Genomic DNA, 7368 nt, shown 5'->3' on the forward strand with positions numbered 1-7368 from the left:
AATAAGAAAAATAAAAATTAATTATATACGGCATCCTAAAGATGTTAGACTACTACGAAACGAAATAAATCATTTATGAATATCTGTTTTCAAATAGGAAAATTAAGTATTTTCACTAAAATAATAATTTTGTTTATTTAGATAGATGAATAGCTCAGTCATACATGACTTTGTAAAAAAAAGACAACGTAAAATATTAGAATCTACAATTTTTTTTTTTTTTAATTTCTAAAATAAATCGGCAAAAAATAAGAACATATTACTGATTAATTTATTGTTTATGTGTAATCAATTTTGTATTAACAACTTACAAATTTAGGTTTTAATGTTCCTTTTAAGAAATAGATAGCAAGAGGTAACCATGAACGGCAAAAAATAAAAACATATTACAGATTAATTTATTGTTCATATGTAATCAATTTTGTATTAAAAACTAAGAAATTTAGTTTTAATTGTTCCTTTATTTTTTCTCAGTTTTCTTGTCCACTGTAACTTATTTTTATTTATAGCTGAATTAAAATTAATTATTTATGACAAATTGTGTTGGTCAAAGTAAATTTATTGACAGAATATTATGAAGGATCTAATTGTACATTTTATGTTCAATTGAGTTCTTAGTTTTATGTTGTAGTTTTCTATATTTTATTATTATTATATTATATTATTAGTTTTATGTATGATTTAATAAAAACATAAATTCAACGTTTGGAAATAGTGTTGACATTTATAATAAGTAAAGTGAAAAAATGCTGCAAATTATTACACAATGGTTTTCATTTCAATTAATTATTTAAAACATTATTAGTCTAAAATAATGAATTATAAAACTGATGAATAGTAATGATGGGTTTCGAGGATCATGCTGGCCTGTGACTGTGGTTTCAGATATAAAAAAAAATAAAATAATACAACTGTGGTAGTCACAGTCAAAAGCCGGACTATTTTTTTTAAATTCTTTTTTTGTATTCAACTTATCTTGAAATTTAAAGTATTAAGTTATTAACTGGAAGTTAATTTTTTTTTTAAATTTTTTTATTAAGGTTTATAATAAAAAAAAAATAAAAATCAATGACATACACAATAAATTAGGTATTATTTAAATACTGAAAAATTGGCAGATGTTAATGTAGAGTTCCGAGAATCATCCTTCTTTCGAGGTGATTGTTTTTACCTTGATTCCTAACCTATAATATATCCACTATATAATATTATATTATACTTGTATTTACAATAAAATAAAAATCTCATTCAGAAGTCAAAGTTAGTTGTCAATCAACTGAAAAGGTTTCACTGAAAGGCTTAGGATTCATCATTAAAATCCTACAGTTTACTGAAATAATTGATAACAAGAATACGAAATAGTTATTTTTCATGAAATTGTTAGTAAATATGCAATTACCAGGATTGTTCTATTACAAAAATGGTTCGATGACATGACCTTGTATGCCAGAAATGACTAGGAAGGGCCAAAAAATAAATGTAAAATAATGACTTAAGATGACTTGAGATTCTATAATCTACTGTTATAGCGTACATTGGGTCAGAAATCGAAGTTGAGATTTCGGTTATTATTCAATCAAAAAATCGATACAGGTAAAAGTCAGATATTCAGGTATACTGTTTGTTCAAATTTTATTGTAGGTTTTAATAACATCTATTAATAAGTTATGATTTTCACGATTGAAAGAAGTATTACTGAGGTTAGATTAAAAGTGTTTATTAGTATATTTAATAGAATTTTATGGTACATTTTTTTCTTTTCGTGGTTGATTTTAAAGTATACAAAAATAAAATAAAAAACTTCTATGTTCTACTAACTGAAGTAATATTAACCGATAACTACTTTATAAATATGTTAGAGGGTTGTATTAAAGTATCGTCTAGCTGTCGCTGTTACTAATGAATGCGGTGATTACTCTGAAGAATATTTAAAAATAGTGCAAAAACCTTTAATTTAAATATTTGTATGGTTGAATTTAATTGTATAATCGAGATAGGTAAACATTATTGTACAAAGTAATAATTTTATAGTTTTAAAAATATTATAGTTAATTTTTGAATTTTATGCACTAGTGATACATAAAATATTTTCAAAATACTGTTTTCAGACCTTATTGTCATTAAAAATTTTAAGATATATTACATTACTAAATTGTCAACAATGATTATAATAGGTTTTTTCATAATAGAAAATAATTTTCAATGTTTTTTATTTTCTTAAATATTGATAATTTTCTACAATTTTTAGTATTTATATTATTTGTTTTGCTATTATTTAATTTATTTTTACTTAATTATATTATAAATGAACATTATATTCTCTATTGCTTAAACTACAGAGGGATATTTTAATATTTGAGAGTTTATTTATCACATTGATCTATGTTATCAATTTAATAAAGGACGAATTGTTACTCTGCAATTATTAATTGTTTTTCGCTTAAATTATATTATAATATTTTTGTTCAAAATTAGATGTGAAATTATTTTCTTTAGTGATTTTGAGCGATATAGTGAAAGTTGAATTGAGGGGGAAACCTATATGTATATTTTTTTTTATAAGCACTAAATTACATTATATGTGAATATTAATGAATGATGAGAAAATAAATAAATAAGATAAATTAGAGATTGATACTCAGTTACGAGTATATGTACCTTAGAATAGAAGCGATAGAGCTGGAGGTCCACATGGTCCCGGCTCGACTGTGGGAGTGTGGGTCAGATACCGTTAGCACTCCGGCCTAGTTATCTCGAGAGGGGGGAGACCTATCTCGTCGTCTGGGGATCTTTGCGGGATACTGGATACTACGGTCTATACTCATCCAGTAACCTTGTATAGTATAATATTAAATTACTTGTTAAAGATAGTAATTACTATAAAGAAAAAAGAATCCATAAGTATTAATTGGTATTTTTTTTTAAGGCAACCCACAACAATGGTAATGTTTTTCTATGCACACCAATGTTAAATCTTCAATATATATTTCTAATAACATTATTTTCTATACTTGGTGCTGATAGAATAGTAATAATTTAGATACAAATATAATTCCTTAATTGAAAGTAATATTAATTATATTAAGAATAACATAGTAAATAAATAAAATTAAATAATATGTAGAATATGTATGAAAAGAAGTGAAGTGGCTCAGTGGTAAGGTACTGGGCTACTACTTTTAAGGACCTGGGTTCGAATCCCACTATGATCATAATAATTTATTCTGTTCTGTAGCCGTGAGTCAACTGGGTTCAGGAGCCCTCCGGTGTCCTCCCAGCCTCATAAATTGAGTACTCTTAATTGGGGAAAAATTTGCGATCGAGCATGATTCTGACCAAATCGACTCCTTGCACAACCGTTGGTCTAGTAACAGTTCTTCCTTACAAAGGACCTCTGACTCATCGTTGGTTGTAGTGGTACATCATATATAAAATAATATTTTTATACTTATGAAAAGAATAAAAATATTATTGCTATCAATTATTAGTAAGAACTTTATTAAAAATCATTATTAATTTTAAATTATTTTCGTTTCCTTTCTCTACATTCGTAAACTTCTTTTATCATTCTTTGCCGATTTGGACTGTGACGTGCAATCGCATCCCTTGTTCTTTGGTGTAGTGTGTACGATGGTACTCTAAATTATAAGTTTTATAAACTATTAGGGTCTGTCTATGGGATTTTGAGAGAACCTTACAAAGTACACACACCATTTTGTACGCCGATGTTGCTTCAGTTTTTTCATGCAACAGTTTTAGTTTGTACAATATTTTTATCAAGTATTTTAAGACTCAAAATTTCGTACAATATTATTATTCTAGAAGAATATAAGGAAAAAGTAATGTTTATTCTAAAATATCTGAAAATAATCAAAAGATACGATATATATGTAATACATGGCTGTCTTAGTTTCACTATTGGTAATTTATTAAATTATCAAATAATGATAAACAACAATAAATGGAAATATTAAAATGAAATTAAAGTTAAATATATTTTACATTCTTACTAATAAATACAATTATTACCTTTATGCCGAAGGAATCAAGCTGTCTCTTCGAATTAGTTGTTTCTATTTATTATACTTTATTTTTTACTTTATAGAAAGAGATTTCTCAAAGATCTCATTTGAAATCTTCTTGTGTTATACATATGTTTGCCATTTTAAGCAAGTGTGTATTTTTTGTATAGATAAATTTTCTGCTAATTCCGAATCATGGTTATGTCAATATTTTTAGTTGAAGGGAACTTCTTTTTTTTTTATTTGTTTACCATATTTCTGTAAAATGAATGTTTTTGCATAATATTGATTTCTGTTTGATAAATAAATGTATTAATTTACTAAATAGTCTAACATAATTTAGTTTTGAATAAAGTAGTTATATAAACACAAATCGTTTCCTATAATGACTGAAACATTTTTCCTAAGTATACACATTTTTTTATAATCTGACATGCATCATCTTCCTAGATTTCGTTGTTGCATGTGTTAGTCTCATCAATTTAATTTAGATAGGGGGAATTTGTAAATGTGCCACGTTTGATAGAAGTGTTATTTAGTTACCAAGGAAGAATTGACGATGGAAACTAAATTAAAAAAAAATAATTAGTTTGAAATGATTTGTAATTGACAGTCCTAATAAGAATTATAAATATACATTTATGCCAAAGGAATCTAGCTGTCTGTATCTCTTTCTGATCTTTCAAATTATTTTTTGTTCCTCTGAATTAATTATTTTTATGATTGATAATATGGAAACAAAATTGGTAATACCCGAATAGAATATTGGTACTTGGGAATGTGAACCCAAGAGGATCTACGAGTCGTTTTTGGTCAACACCCGATGATGGATTTGAAACTACCAGAATCAAAAGGACTATATTAATTTAGTTCTCGTCCTCAAAATAAATATTAACTGAATCCAGCAGGAATGGAACCATCCCCGTTCCGAATCGGGTTCCCTAAAACCTGTCCTCAGCGCGCTCTGCCATCTCTTATAGAATATGATAATATTATTCTATGAATAGGAATTTGAGGGAAATCATACCTGTTTATTTTATAACATATGCGACTATGTTTAATAATAGAAAGATCCAACTATTTGGCTTTAAACTCCACGGAAATATAATTTGAAGTTAGGTATTGCAGCTTCGAATATCTTGTTCTCGAGTTATAAATTCAATTGAACGTACCAACCATTCCAATATCCAAATTTTATGTTATAAATTTTATCAAAAGTAATGATCCATATAAATTAATATGTAGAGAACAAATATATTTATTTATTATTAGGAATTTTTATTGACCCCGTTTGATAATTTTAAAAATTACAACAAAAGCATTGATGTCTTAAGATGAATTTTTTTAACCTTAATTTTATTTGCCTATTATCCCTCCATTTTTTTTTTTTTTTTGTTCCAAGACATTTGTGGTGATCACGATTCTAAAGCAAGGAATGCACAGTGGAGTATTTTGTTTATATAACCAGCCATGAGTATTTCTACTATTTTTTTTTTTTTAAATTTCGTCTCCTGTCATTGTTGTTGGCTTTAGAGCGTAAATGGGGGGTAAAACCCTGAGGTCATCAACGCCCATTTCGTCTCATGCTGATTCATGGCATAGAAATTATCAATGTGTATTCTTAAAGGAAGTGTACATACAAAACGAATGAAAATGCACAATCTCTAATACGCAAATGTTTGTACAGAGATGGGTAAAAATTAGCTATAGTTGAAACTAATATACTAATAGCTAAAATTGTTATGGATAAGACCCATATTCATGAATGAACCATTGATAAATAAATATAGAATCCATGACATTTGATGACTAGCTACTAATTTGTACTATAGTTAATTTTTGCCCAAATCTGTGTGTGTAATCGTTACTAACATTAATTTTTAAAATTAAAACCTCCTAATTTTTATTCCTTAGTTCGTTTGTGTCATGGGTATTCGGTACTTCGTTTTTAATAATACGTCAATAATGCCCAAAGTTTTTTTTTCATAACCCTTATTTCTGAAATTTATTGTTTTTAGCATGAATATATATTTCGATTCTGCACTGTTCCTTCTTCTGTAGTGGCATACATTTTAAGGAGTTTTTGATTTGTAATTTTGTTGTAGTGAGCGTTCTTTGAATTTTATAATGTGCTGGGGCACTCATTGGTTTTAAATTTAAACTAAACCTAAAAAACTAATTCCCTAACTACGTATCCTGAATTTTTATCTGGTTTGTTGTCAACGCACTGAAGGAGGCGCTGGTGTAAGGGTCCTGAACAGTTGATTTCTTTGGTGCTGTAGAGAGTCGGAAAACTGTATGTGCCTGCGTTGGATGAACTCAGGCACAGTGGGTAGTTCGAACAGCTCGTGTAGATGATCTGTCTTTATCTTCTTCAGCGATGTTGGTCGCACAATCTTCCGCAACACTGTTTCCTGGAAGCGTCGTAGATGGCGCTGTATCCCTTCTCTGAGATAGGTGAAGAGTGGAGTACCATGTAGAAGTGCAGACCAGCAGGTCCCTGAATACTTTTATAAATTTGGAGTTTGAGCCTTAGTGAGATACGATCAGTATGGTTGATGATAAAACGTTGAGTAGCCGGTATGATCTGAGACGGACTCGTTTGGTTGTCATGTAGCAATGACCTGACAATGTCATGTGACGATAAAATTTAATGTGCCCAAATTGCATAAAGTACATAAATAAGGGGTATTATTTTGATATTTTTTCTTCGGGAAATTACTTCGTGATATTTTCAAGTAAGAAATATTAAAATAAGGAAAATAAATAGTATTAATTATTATGGAAGGAGGGCATTTTTAAGATAACATTACAAACTCTTAAAAAAAATATGATCATTTGTAACTCAAAAGAGATTTCAGAGAAATTACTTTTCGGAAGTGTTAAAAAAAAAAAAAATGTTCCATAATAAAATTTCACTAAATAACTTTAAATCAATAATTTTGCTAAATAATTTGAAAAAATAACTATTTATGGAAATAAATTTACTTACCTCTATAAAGTATATTAACCTTGGTGGTTTCAAGTAAATAACATTTTCACAGTTAAAGACTAGAACGCTCGCTTGTTTAAAAATTTCTCCAGGACTCACTAGAAGTTCGACAAATTCATTATGGAATATTAAAATTAAAAATTAATGTAATATAAATAAAAATAAAATTAACGGAATTTCTTTTCGTTCGATCTTATATTTTTAATTGGCTAATTTGTCATATTACAAACTTACACACGTTTTAGTAGAACCACTAGTTATTTTTAATCAAAAACAGTTTTAAAGGCGAAAAATTAAAATTGATATGTGTTTAAATTAATGCTGATAAAGTCGATTTATATATAAAAAGTAATA

At 27.6% G+C, this 7368-nt stretch overlaps 1 protein-coding gene across 2 annotated transcripts in view; it reads right to left on the minus strand.

Annotated features, from left to right (window-relative positions):
* The window catches only part of LOC106679850 (trypsin-1), a 58839-nt gene extending 56132 nt beyond the window's left edge, over positions 1–2707 (minus strand). For both annotated transcript variants that reach the window (XM_014419222.2, XM_014419221.2), the window contains exon 1: positions 2659–2707. The gene's annotated coding sequence lies outside the window, so the exon portion shown is untranslated. The remainder of the gene's footprint in view (positions 1–2658) is intronic.
* Positions 2708–7368: the final 4661 nt, after the last annotated feature.

This window comes from Halyomorpha halys, unplaced genomic scaffold (genome assembly GCF_000696795.3).
Source record: "Halyomorpha halys isolate HHAL.00 unplaced genomic scaffold, Hhal_1.1 Scaffold223.1, whole genome shotgun sequence".
Classification (NCBI taxonomy): Eukaryota; Metazoa; Arthropoda; class Insecta; order Hemiptera; family Pentatomidae; genus Halyomorpha; species Halyomorpha halys.